The sequence below is a fragment of the Misgurnus anguillicaudatus genome, chromosome 11, assembly GCF_027580225.2.
Source record: "Misgurnus anguillicaudatus chromosome 11, ASM2758022v2, whole genome shotgun sequence".
NCBI lineage: Eukaryota > Metazoa > Chordata > Actinopteri > Cypriniformes > Cobitidae > Misgurnus > Misgurnus anguillicaudatus.
The window spans coordinates 23,168,120-23,181,280 of NC_073347.2; the positions used below are offsets into that span (position 1 = coordinate 23,168,120).

The 13,161-nt window shown below is 36.4% G+C and overlaps 1 long non-coding RNA gene across 2 annotated transcripts in view; it reads right to left on the reverse strand.

The window, feature by feature from the left end:
• LOC129415585 (uncharacterized) overlaps positions 1–13,161 on the reverse strand; it is a 129,386-nt gene that overhangs the window by 109,174 nt on the left and 7,051 nt on the right. The gene's annotated exons all lie outside the window — the stretch shown is intronic.

Here is a 13,161-nt window from a genome sequence, read left to right on the forward strand (position 1 = left end):
ATAGGGGAAAGTGTGGCTCATGACCATTTGAGTTAATTGTTTTATAACTGCTTATAAAAAAGTTTTAGAATTTATCAACTTGTGTTGGTAAAACAACTGACATTTTTAAAGTTTGATTAATAATTTGTTACATAATTTAAATTCATTAGTTTTAATTTTGCATATAGACGATTTTAGCAGTAACAACATAAACAAGCGGTTTTCGTGGTCAACACGTAACTTTCGGTAAACTCCGCTAAGAATAAATAACAACAAAGTACTTTAAACGTAGTTTATTTATATAACAAGCAAAATAAACAACACATAGATTACCTAAACCAAAACATTTATTATTTTTGACGAGGTATTTGTTCAAGAGTTTAATCCAGCATCTAGTCAGACCATTAGAAAAACTGAAACCAGAAGTAAAGTTCAGACCAGATGCGTATCGCATCATCGTGAGTGCATACAATGAAACGGTGTATACATGTAATATGCTATTTGTGTGACAATATACAATTGACAATTTACCCCATATGGTTTGTCAACTATTCCTCTTTCAATAATGGTTGAAATAGTTCAAAGCATTTACACATACCTTAGGTATGTATAAAACAACCTTTATCACAAAATTACATAGTCACGTAAATTTGTGAGTCTTTTCTGTGACACTGACACGTTTTTCCGCCTTTTTGTGTGAAAATGTCACAAATTTCTGTTTATGTGTCACTGTCACGAATTTGTTCCTCAACTGTTTTGTCCTATTTTCAAACCATTGACGCTTTGGTTTAGGGTTAGATTTGGTGTTTGCGTTAGGAAGTCACTTTAAGTATTGGTTTATACCATTTTTTCATGATTTATTTTTTCTATTTTATGATTTTTAAACTATTGTCGCCTGGCATTGGGGTTAGAGTTGGGTTTGGGTAAGGATGTCATTTTATGTAAATCTAACCCTAAACTATAGCGACAATGGTAAGAAAATACGACAAAACAGTTGAGTAACAAATACGCGGCAGCGACACGCAAACAGAAATGCAAAAGGCGGAAAACGTGTCAGTGTCACGGAAAAGACTCACAAATTTACATGACTATAGGTACGTAACTTCGTGATACTGGGTTGGTATAAAAATATTGACTGGATTAAACTCTATAAATGATAAAACTATTCTAAATATTAAGGTAATCAAAACCCCCAAATAGTCTCCTTTACATATTCAACAGTGACCTTTAATATGTCAGACTGCTATACACAAACAATTCAAACTTATGTGAAAATCTTGTATATGTGATATGGTCCAAGTAAGGAGAGACAGAGACATAAAAGAGGAAAGAGAGATTTAAAGTCTCCCATCTCAGCCCTGCCTCGCTGTTACCTGAGGAACACCACTGAAGTCAACAAAAGCTCTTGTGTCTGTCAGAGCTCTTTCACTGCGCTCTCTCTTTGATGGCCCATCACTTTAGCGTTGCTCAGAGATGACCTTGATCCCACACTTACTCCACAGCCGGAGGAGCCTGTAAACACTCCCACTCTCAGCCGCTTAACAGCCACACACTATACAAACAAAGGTAAATAACACATGGCTTTGAATGTGAAGGGTCCATTTTCTCTGGTACCTGGACGTCTGCATGGCCCCCCGGGGCGTGAGTTGGGGTTTTCGTTTGTTTTTCTTTACCTGTGTCTGGAAACTATAGCACCTTGATAAACACTTTGTCAATCAATAATCCGACATTTTACACAGTGGCCAGGTGAGAAAATAAAACAATTCTTAGAAACACAACATCTTGTTACTGTTTGTTTGTGTTCTACCTACAGTGGCTTGCAATGTACAAAACGCTTCATTTGGTACATCCAAATTCTGGGAAATTCAAGTTTTTACTGGGAAATTCATTTTTCGTGGTGTAAAGCTTAAAGGGACACTCCACGTATTGAGAAAATATGCTCATTTTCTAGCTCCTCTAGAGTTAAACACTTGATTTTTACAGTTTTGGAATCCATTCAGCTGATCTTCGGATCTGGCGGTACTACTTTTAGCATAGCATAGCCCATTGAATCTGATCATTAGCATCACGCTAAAAAATAAATCTGACCATTAGCATTGCGCTAAAAAATAACCAATAACCAACTGAAAATAGTCCCCTTCTATTGAAAGTAACAAAGTCAACTATTTTCGGGCAGTGCGTAATATCACTATGCCTGCTGCAGCCATGTTACAACAGCAAAATCCTTGATTATTACGCCAGTTTCAGATTATAGTTCCTAGCCATATCGCCTATAAAATCACAACTTTTAATTTTCTGTCTTAGTACACAATTCAACCACAGAAAAGTCAAGTTTTAAACAGGAAAAATATTGAAACTCTCTGGTTACTTTTAGCGCAATGCCAATGGTCCAATCAGATTCAATGGATTATGCTAAGCTATGCTAAAAGTGGTACAGCTAGACCTGGAGATCAGCTGAATGGATTCCAGAACGGTAAAAATTACATGTTTAACTCTAGGGGAGCTGGAAAATGAGCATATGTTAAAAAAGTGGAGTGTCCCTTTAATGCTAATTTTTCGCTCACGTTGAACATTTTAAACTTGGGCGAAGACGCGTTTGAGGCGAATAGCGTGTTTTCGCAGCAAACGCGTCGCCCATGTCGCGTCATTCGCATCGCCCCACGCGAGGACGCGTCTGATCGCGTCTTTGCATTGACTTTGTATGTAAACTACTCGCGCAAATCGTTGAACTCGCATCTGGTTTGAACCCAAAGTAAGAGTGTAACAACACAAACATTTGGGAGTCACCGTAAGAAAAGTAAAGTAAAAAACTGTACCTTTCTGGGGTCACTTGGGTGGTACCCTAAGGTCACATTTTGTACATTTACAGGTATACAAAACATAATACAATGTTTTACCTTTTGGGGTACATAACTGGTATACAATAGGTCCTTAGGGTATAATATAATAGGGTATAATAACTAACCTAACACTAACCCAAAAAGGTACATTTTAGTGTGTTGAATATTAATAAAGGTACAAAAAGAAACTTTTTTTGTTTTGTCTGGAAAAAAAGAGTACCACCCCAGTGACAGAAAAGGTACAGTTTTGTACTTTAATTTCTGACTGTGTAACTGTAGCCAATGTTAGACAATTTCTGTACCTTCCATTAGAGAAAAAAATCATTCAAATAAAGAAAGACATTTTTTTCTATGAAATGACAAAATCTGTAAAAAAAAAAAAGCTAAATATTTCCTTACAACAGAAAAGGGTGAAACTAAAGCAATTAAATGAATCTTAAAGTAGCAATTATTTAATATTCTAACTTATTACACAGCACCATAACCACGTCTGCAGCTCAAGAAACTGTCGGAGGATCATGATGTGTATTTAAAAAAGAACTTGTTTTCTTTGCTTTTGTTCACCCAAATGCTCAGGTAGACTGAAATCTTGAGAGCACTGCTATAAATGACCTCTCCATCGGCTCCCGTGGAACACTCAGAGAGCGACTCTCGTCTCAAGCACATAAAATGTTATTACTGCGTGCTCAGTGGAGCTCTTACCAGGGCACCAACAATAGCCATCACCACTAAAGAGCTTTTGGCTCCAGTGGGACCTAATGAAACTCAAAGAAAACAGCACTAATTCTAACACTGGTACCCGAAATGGCCTTGACAATTAGGAGTCGTCTACTAAAATAAATTCCTCTTTGTAGGTTTTGCCAACAGATGACAAATTTGTCATCCGAATGACTAATTTATACCGTGGAAATATACAGCTATATGAAATATTCCCAACAGAAATCTGTTTAGAAAATAGACTTTTTTTTACATAAAGTATGGTGTTTCACTGAAAGCACTGTGACTCTGGGTTAGATATGATTTATTTGTGAGGTTTATTATAATGAGGAAACCATTAAGAAATGATGCCAGGAAATGACAAATAAATTTGCAGTCGTGTACTATTTAATCTCCTATATTAATAAGAAGTATATTATGACAGATTTCCGTGATGAAGACAAAACCATAATGAAACTTCAGATGCGTTCTGTTCGAAAAGCCATTTGAAATTATAACAGTATTTCAATAACCTGCACATATTTTCAGCCAGACACTTAAATGAATCCTGTTGCTCATTTGTACATTCACACGGTTTCTCTAAAATGTCTTGCATCTTAAAACAAATTAATAATACGCACATTTCAATTTCAAAGGCACAAATTATTGAAAGCTACCAGTGAACACAAGGCTCAGCCTCAGTATATGATGAAATGCAAATATAATAACAATGTGCTTAGCTGGTAGATATATAGATAGATAGTAACAAAGTTAATAAAAAAAAACTTTGCAGGAGCAAATAAGCCATGCAGTACCAACCACACAATCACAGTACATTTAAGTATAAGTGTATGACATAAGCAAGCCACAAACAGTCAAGCGTTTCAGAGCTGTACTTTATTGCAATGCTCATCGCTGTAATTTCTCGACTGCTGGCCACTGATTGCATTTCAGCTCGGAGGTGAATATTACATGCTCACTTAACACCTGAGATCATACAGACCACCGCGTGTCTTCCCCTCCACTGGGTACTTGGCAAAGCAAAACTCTATGAACATAGTACAAACTACAGCTCATCCAACGAATAGCCACATCTGTGAGCAGAAAGATAACAATGTATCTGTGCATTATCTCAGAGTGTGGGTCTTTGCCTCAATAAAGTGAACTGTGCAAAATTGTATGAAATTACCAAATATGTATTCAAATGAATTACATTATTATAGTTCTCTTTAAATATCAGAATGTATTTTCTTGTGGCTAAACATGGCACTAAGATCATGGGTTCGATCACCAAAAAACACATATGCTCAGATGCAAAGGCGCTAAACACACACTCCATCAAAAATAAGATAATGATATTAAGCAAATGCTCTCTCTGCAATCCCGGTCTCAGGCCATTCAGAAATACTGTTTTTTGGCAGAATCCGCTAAATGGCACGTTTTGCAATGTTTCTAGTTGCATCTGTAGTAATTTTAACATAGTAATCTTGTCCAAATAAGTTGATTTTTTTTGCCAAAAATTTGCATGTACTTGGAGGGTTTTGACAGTCAAATTTGTTTAATACCAATAAAAATTAATAAAGCGACATTTGTGAAAATATGGCATTTCAACTACTGACTACTAATCTTTTCATTGCCAATAAATGGACGTACTTGGCAGGTTTCGCATCTGAACTCCTCATATATTGATCAAATGAAGAGTTTGGTTCCAAAACGCAATAAACAGCATAAAAAAATAGTTACCACCAAAATCAGTATTATATCAGGTCAGTATTAAAAATTAAATTCTTAATTTTCTCAAAAACTGATATCCGCCGTGTGATTCTGTCATCTTTTCTCCCTTTTTTCCCAAAACGCGATAAACGCCAGTCCTACTTCTCTGCAGAATGCAATAAATCTGCTCAACAAATCACAGCGCACCATTCCACGCATCATCAACAACAATGGCGGTGCGTTGAATACACACGGAATCCTAGTTTTCCTCATCTACTTTGTACTTCATGATCAACAAACAAACAAAAACAAAATAATACTTTTATTGGCATTGATAAACCTTTGGTGGTTTTCTGTGGCGGGGAAGAATTGTAAGCCTATTGGGCGATGGAAAAATGTCGGCTGTTGCTTGTTCTCACACGACAGCATCAAGCTTCTGTCATGCTAACACACTGACCCCAGGGAATCTTATGAAAAAAAAATACATTATTTTACTCGAAATCAACGAAAATCGAGCATGACCAAAACATTTTACAGCTGATCGCTGTCAAAAAGGTTCAGCAACGACGTCCCAAGGATGACAGCAGCAATGACAGTGTTCTTAATTTGACATTAATCTAAGTGTTTATGAATGCACATTTATATATTGATTAAATAGATTTAAAGCAATTTGAAAAAAAACTTGTCATGTATTTATTGCATTTTGCGGAAAAAATAATAATTTTTTATAATAAATCTTTGAAAATCCAATTATGGATTAGATTTTTTAATGTTATTATAACCTAAAGTTTGTAACAGAAAATTGTGTTTTTCATCTTGTCACTTTCTTGGTATAGAAAACACATTTTTACCAAAATTAGTCTAAGTGGATTTATTGCATTTTGGAACCAAAATGTATACATTGAAAGCAATGCAAGTTGCTTTAAATAAGCATCTATTAAATGCATAAATATAATCTCAGTCTGCTCTTGGTACAGTCACATTTGGTAATGTTAAAACATCAGTCACAGATCAGGTGGCTTAAGAAAAATGTATTTATTCAAATTAAAATTTATCATCACATTAATTTTGAACTAAATTAAGCAAACACTAAGAATTTTACAGCTCTGTCCATAATTGACCTGTTTGTTCATCAACATTAGGACAATATTTTGAAACGGAAACAAAAGGCAAAATATTAAGCCTTCCATTAATGTCACTTAACATCAGGATGTACGAGAGCAACAATCACTTTTCCTTTAATGGGAGTTGAATGCATTAGAAAACAGTGAATGTGGCTGAGAGGTGTTTTGTGTATTCACGGGCTGTAGAGGACTTAACCCTGCTATAGAGGGGTGAGAATACAATAGCTCGGGCACCAGGGGTCTGAAACTATACACTTTAATAAAGTCACCAACGGCTAAATGAGGAGCCGCTATCGCGCTCGCATTACCAACAACAAGGGCCGCACTATGCCTCTAGGGGGTTTGTTTTCCACAAATATGCTAAGCTAATGCAGACCAAAAAACACAGAAACCCGATCACAACTCAAAGCTAAGGCTATTCGGCTTTTAGGCTTTTTTTGTACAGGCAACATCGAGAGCTCAGCACAGAGCGAATTGAGGAACTTGAGCTTTAAAAAAAAAATCCTACGCATGCTAAAACACGAAACAAAAGGAAGCCGCTTGGCTACGCACCGATGGCTTTCTTGGTCCGCGTTGGCGCGGGGTGGCGAGCTACCTGATGGCTATCCCCAGGCCTGTGTTTGAGCGCTAAATAAATTGTTATCTAGCGAGGTTTTTGTCATTTCTGGTAAGATGCCAGGAACATCCCTCCCAGCCACCTGTCTTTAGATAGGGAGAGAGAGCGAGCGAGGCAAACTTTGGATAGGCTCTCTTTTGGGCCTCCCATTTGGACACAGGAGAGGTCGTAACCTCCCTCTTTATTTTTCCCAAGGCTGTTGGGCTAATGAAGTAACAACAAACTAGGCCGGCGGCTAATTTGGAGTGGCATTTCCTGGCCCCTCTTGGCCCACGGAGATGTGTTTCATTTTCTCTTATCAGTGCTTCAGTCATGTGGCTTTCCGCATGGACGCCCCTGTCTCCCCCCATCGCTGGCCTAATGGAAACTTCGTTAATGTCATTAATCTGCCGTCGAGGACATGCACTAAACACACATCAGCCTGTTTGTACCAGCTTCAGGGAAAAAACACCAGAGGCTGTTTAGACTTGGAAGAAATGACAATAACAAAATTTCTTTGTGTGTTTGTGCAGCGGCGAGTTTTGGTGAATGTGCATCACGTTTGGTTTCAACCGACTAAATAAAACACATAAGTATCAACATGTAGTGTGTTATTTGCTCATTCCTTATTCCTTTCCAATTCACCACGAGGGCCAGTTTCATATTCGACTCTGGCACAAATAGTCGCTCCCCTCCCCTGGCCATATAAAAAAAGAGGGTTCGCTTAATGCTATCTTAATGATGAGTCAGGTGACTCTAATTAAGAGGCTTCATTCACACATTCCCTCGACTCCATCAATGGACGCTCTTAGACCGACATGTCATATACTTCCATTCATCCTGAGCAAAAACGCGAGGGGGAGCACAGCTCTGCTGGGAGGGACGGGTAACCGAGGGGACAGTTTTCTTTTGTGCACCGCTAAGCTTCTGGGGCCAAATGCCAGCAGGCTTACCCCTGCGCTGGCTGCCCATGTGTTTCTCCTTCCTCCCGAACGGAGTAATTAGGAAGATCTTAATGGGTTTCCAGGTTTATTAGTGCCCAAGAAAAGCTTCAAATGTCACTTTAATTAAAGGGGATTCCACAGACAGCTTGTGTGGCAATGTCAACCCTTCAAAAAATTCCTTGTTTGGGCAGGAGAAGTGAAACAGGCCAAGTCTTCAATGCACACAAAGAACACTGAAGCTCTAAACGGCAGCTGTCTAGACGTGTGGTCAGAGACAAAATAGATCATTTGACCTCGACATAACATTAAACTGACAGCGATTATCTGCTTATAAATGCCACACATGCGTAGAGGAGAGTCCTTTTCTTTCATATCAGCACCAACAATCCGACTCCCCAAAAAGCATCCCATTCAAAAAGCCCCTTCCCAAATTATTTTGGGAGATGAATTTATTCCTGGCATATCCTATGCTCGTTCATGCAGGATATAAAATCCTAGATTATTTCTTGCTTGGTTAACCTGCATCCGGTCGCCTCGTTCACAAAACCACTCTAATGTTGCCATTAGTTATGCTTCTACGGTGGCCAAAAGATGAATCCCGGGGTCTTCACATTCAGTAAATGCGTACATGAATGGTGGAGGAAGATAAAATGTATCTGAGAGATAAAGAAGGGGCCAGTTCATTGCTGGAACATCAGAGAGCGAGATAATTGATCAATATGAAAATGACATGGGCTCCATTGTTAAATCAGAGGCATGGAAAAGCCTTTTCACCTTGAAGAAGCTTTAATATTAATTAACTGCGAAGACAACAGCGAAAATAGCAAAATGACGACGCAAAAATTATTTCATTTCCATTCACATTAGTATTTATTTAGAGCCACTGCAGATGATCTTGAATTAGTTTTTATTATTAGTTATTATTATTTAAAAATATTATTATTATAATTATTAAATTCATCTATTTATAGATATCAGCTTGTCTCTCACATTTAAATAATTATTTTAATTAAATAAATAAATAAAAATATTAAGTAGTAACTGAAAAGTGAATAAGAACAATTGCATCGTGTTCTGCATATTTATTTATTTATTCATTCATTTATTATATACAGTACTTTTGCAAAAGTCAGTAGGCCACCATCACCAGCCTTGTTGTTTTAGCAAAGTTTTAATGTCCGTCCATATTTATTTTTCACTCTTTTTTATGATACAAGCAGAAATATGTACACAAAATTAAAAACCCAACAATTTTCAGAACTAAATGTCTTCTTCAGGCATCAGTCAGTATTTAGTGTGACCTCTCTTGGCACTAAATAAACACATCTTGAGATTTTTAAGGAGACTGAAGTCCAGAAGTCATTCGATTAAAATTAGAAATAAGGATTTAATTTCATTTAGGTTTAAGAGATCCTGCAGCTGAAGAGTTTACCAAAATACTTCAGCTTATACTTTTATACTGTTTTTAATACTACATACACATTTCCTGTATTTTCTGGTTGTATTCTAATAAAGAATAATTATATATGATCACTATACAATTGCAAAAACAACAAATCTAATGGTTGCATGGTGGCCTAAGACTTTTGCACAGTATTGTATGTTGGCTTACCTTTATTCAAAAACTGCAACTAACAATACATTTAAAGGTTAATGTCAATAAACCAAAAATGAGGCAATGCCTCCTAAAAAACAGCTTGTTGGACAAACACATTACACTGACCTTTAACCTACAACCGCTTTGTAGAAGGCAGACGCTGAGTTGAGTAACTGGTGTTGTCTCACTAAGAGTAAAAGGAAAACATTTTTAAGTTTTATAGCACAGGTGTGTAATCGTACAGACCAGGAGCCTGGAAAGGTGATCTGGTAATTGCCATGAGAAAACATTGTGTCAAAGGATTGTCTAGATAAAAGACATGAAAGCCTTGTAATCAGGTTTTATTATTATGTGTCAATCTACAACAACAATGTAATGTGTAACTTCAAAACACCCAAAGACTCGGTATCATCCGCATGGAGCTAATGCAGCCAACATTTGAATAATAGTCTTTATGGATCTCTTTAAAATCTCAATGATTTCTTTTACACCTCAGTGAGATTAAATGGAAAACAATTGGAAACATTTCCTGAAGTCTTCCCTCAGCAAACACTTTTGCATTTAAAAGATGTCTAAAAGCCATCCAAAGATGATGTCTATAGGCTAAAACAATTCAAAAATTCTGTGAAAATTTAATATACATCCTTTATAGCCCATTAATAAATGAAATGGTTGATTTGTTTACGTGATTTAATATCATACAAATTTTGGCAAAAAATTACATGCAACCAAATTTAAGTTTATTTTGGCAAGAAGTGGGGTTACTTATAACCAGACTATTTTGGGTCTATTGCTTGCTAGGCTGTGTCTCAGATATTTCTCCTGAGAAGAAAAAAAACAAAAATCTCACAAATATTTTCATTAAATTATGGAAGAGATCACAATAATTACAAGTCTGCTATCAAAACTCAATATTTTACGGCTCCAAACGCTTGATGTATTTCAATAAGTGTCTCATTTGTTTCTTTCTCCCAAACAATTTTAGGAGAAACATCTGAGACCAAGTTGTTACATAAATGAAACACAACTGAGAACTCCCTCAAATCTCCTGAGCTATAAAAGAGAAACATCTGAAACAATAAAATTTCCTCTGGTTTGATATAAGAAATGCTACAGCATTTTAAAATGATCACTTTCATCTCAGTATCGCTGAGGAAAAACTTTTCTGGTTTCCACAATAAGTGAAAGAAAAATACAAAACAAGAAAATGATACAATTGTATCATTTGAAAGCGAAAACGCTGGGTTTTGAGTAGAAAGCACCCTGCAATTTTTTTGCACAAAGCGCAGAGCCCAGAGTCTACCGCCCGTATTTCATGCTGCGAATTGCATCTGGTGGCAGCAAAGCGAAACAGCAAGCTTTATTTTCTTCAGACAGTAATGCTAGCGTACCTTTGGCACAGAAAGCCAGCGTCTCTCATAGCTCACTCGGGGCTACTCAGTCAATGGAACAAAGTTAGAAGAATGGCACACAGTCTCTGAACAAAACACACACACTGGAGAGAGACGGCGAGACCCGAGCTGGAATTCCACTCGCTGTGCAAGATGAGCAATATGGTGACAGGCGAGAGTGGCACGGGGCCCTTCCTCTAAAGCCAAGCATGTTTTCGTCCTGAAATAACCTGTATTTTCATAAGCAAGACTATCTTTACAGAAACAGGTGAACCCAGGAACCATCTGTGCATCCAACTGCAAAGGCTTGGCTGAGCTTACATCGAGTTGAGCTAATAGCAGAGCGCTGTATTTTGACGGGCATGTTTTGCTTTTTGTCACGTGCCGGACGCGTTTACAATGACAATAAACAAAACAGCAAAAAATCTAATCCAATTATGCCAACTCAAACTGCACAGAGATGACCATGAGCTATCAATAAAGAAGCTGTTAAAGTGTCAATTACACTTGTAGCAATGAAACCCTTGTCAATGTCTTATTGAATTCAAATATGTTTTCAATAGAAATCAGTCACCAGTTAGAGCTAAAATGTACTAAACTTTTAATAGGGACATTATGCGAGTACTCCACCAAATGCAAAATATGGCTATAAATGGCTAAAATGCAGTATTTATAAATGAACAATCCAAAAATTGTTGCATTGTTCATTCATATTAAAGCAACATGTGAGACTGAATCTACTGAATTAGAGTTTAAGGTTAAGTTGTTTGTTTTGACTGCATTTTTACCCTTATTTATGGTTTCCAGTGGCACAGAAATCAAGTCCACTCATGTTTTGAAGTGGCTCTAATGTCAAGATAAGATGAAGAATTGCAAGGTGCTCTCTGACACAAGATAAATGGGAGTTGACCCAAAGACACAAGGAGGTGAGAAGCCTTGTAGCATTGTTGTGCCGCTGCTCTGAAAACATTTCCTGTGTTGTTTGAGAAACGACACGCCTTTGGGCCATTTTAGACATGGATATATCTCATCTATGAAAACTTTGAGAAAAGTGCAACTGAATGAGACTGGCTGTACTTGTAAAAAGCGTAAAGTCAAAATGAAATTGAAAACTTAAATTTCGTGGTATTTTTTACAAATGTGCATTACAAATTCACGTGCCCTCATAATCTTTGATCTAGTGCATGCCTCACGATTAGTCACGACTAATCATTTGCAGAATAAAAGTTTTTGTTTACATAATATATGTGGGTGTACTGTGTATAATAATTATTAATAAACACACACACACATATATAATTAAAAACATTTGCATGTGTTTATAAATGTTTTTATTTATATATAATTTATATTACATATAAATATAAATATTTATTATATACATTTCTTTATACATGTGTGTGTATTATACATTTGAAGAGTTTCGTTGCAGAACGAGATAAATCCATTTTTTAACATTTTTTTCAAAACATGTTAATTATTATGTTATCATGTTATTATTTTGTTTTATGGTGCTACTTAGCTGTATTTTTTAAGTTATGAAGCTTTAAATCAAAACAAACCAACTGCAGTTGCATTGAAATTAATTGGAATGCACAACCAAAAAACTAGATTTCTAAACAATTTAAAAAACGGTGGTTATCTCGTTTTGCAACGAAACTCTTCATTTATTTTTTTCTTAAAATACATGTATGTGGGTGTGTATTTATATATACATAATTATTATACAGAAACATATTATGTAAACAGAAACTTTTATTCTGCAAACGATTAGTCGCGACTAATCGTGAGGCAGTACTACTTTGATCAAAAATAAAACTTACATCTCCTCCCCTCCTCAAAACAATCTCTCTTTACTTCCAGTCACAGGGAATGGCGGGACCCGGGAAAAGATTGCAGCGATTAGCAAATAGCAACATGCCCTTCCAACAATCCAATCAATTTTCAATGGACAAATTTAAGTCCCGCCCAACCTTGTTTCACTCGGATTTACGTCACGATGTGGAAAATAAGACAATCGCTATACATCTGTTTCATTGTGACTAGGTCCATCTTATCTATCCTTTTCAAAACTCTGTTTCAGAATATAAAAATTATCAAACAAATTTCTGAATTACTAACACAAAATATTAAGTAAGAAAATCAGGTTTGGTGGTTTCTCAAAGTCAGTCGTTCCCAAACTTTAAAAATATCGTATAAATTCAGACCATGTAACTAACCTCAAATTTCATTAAAAGCTGATATTATGTTGACTCAGTAATCATTGCTGTATTGTATCAATG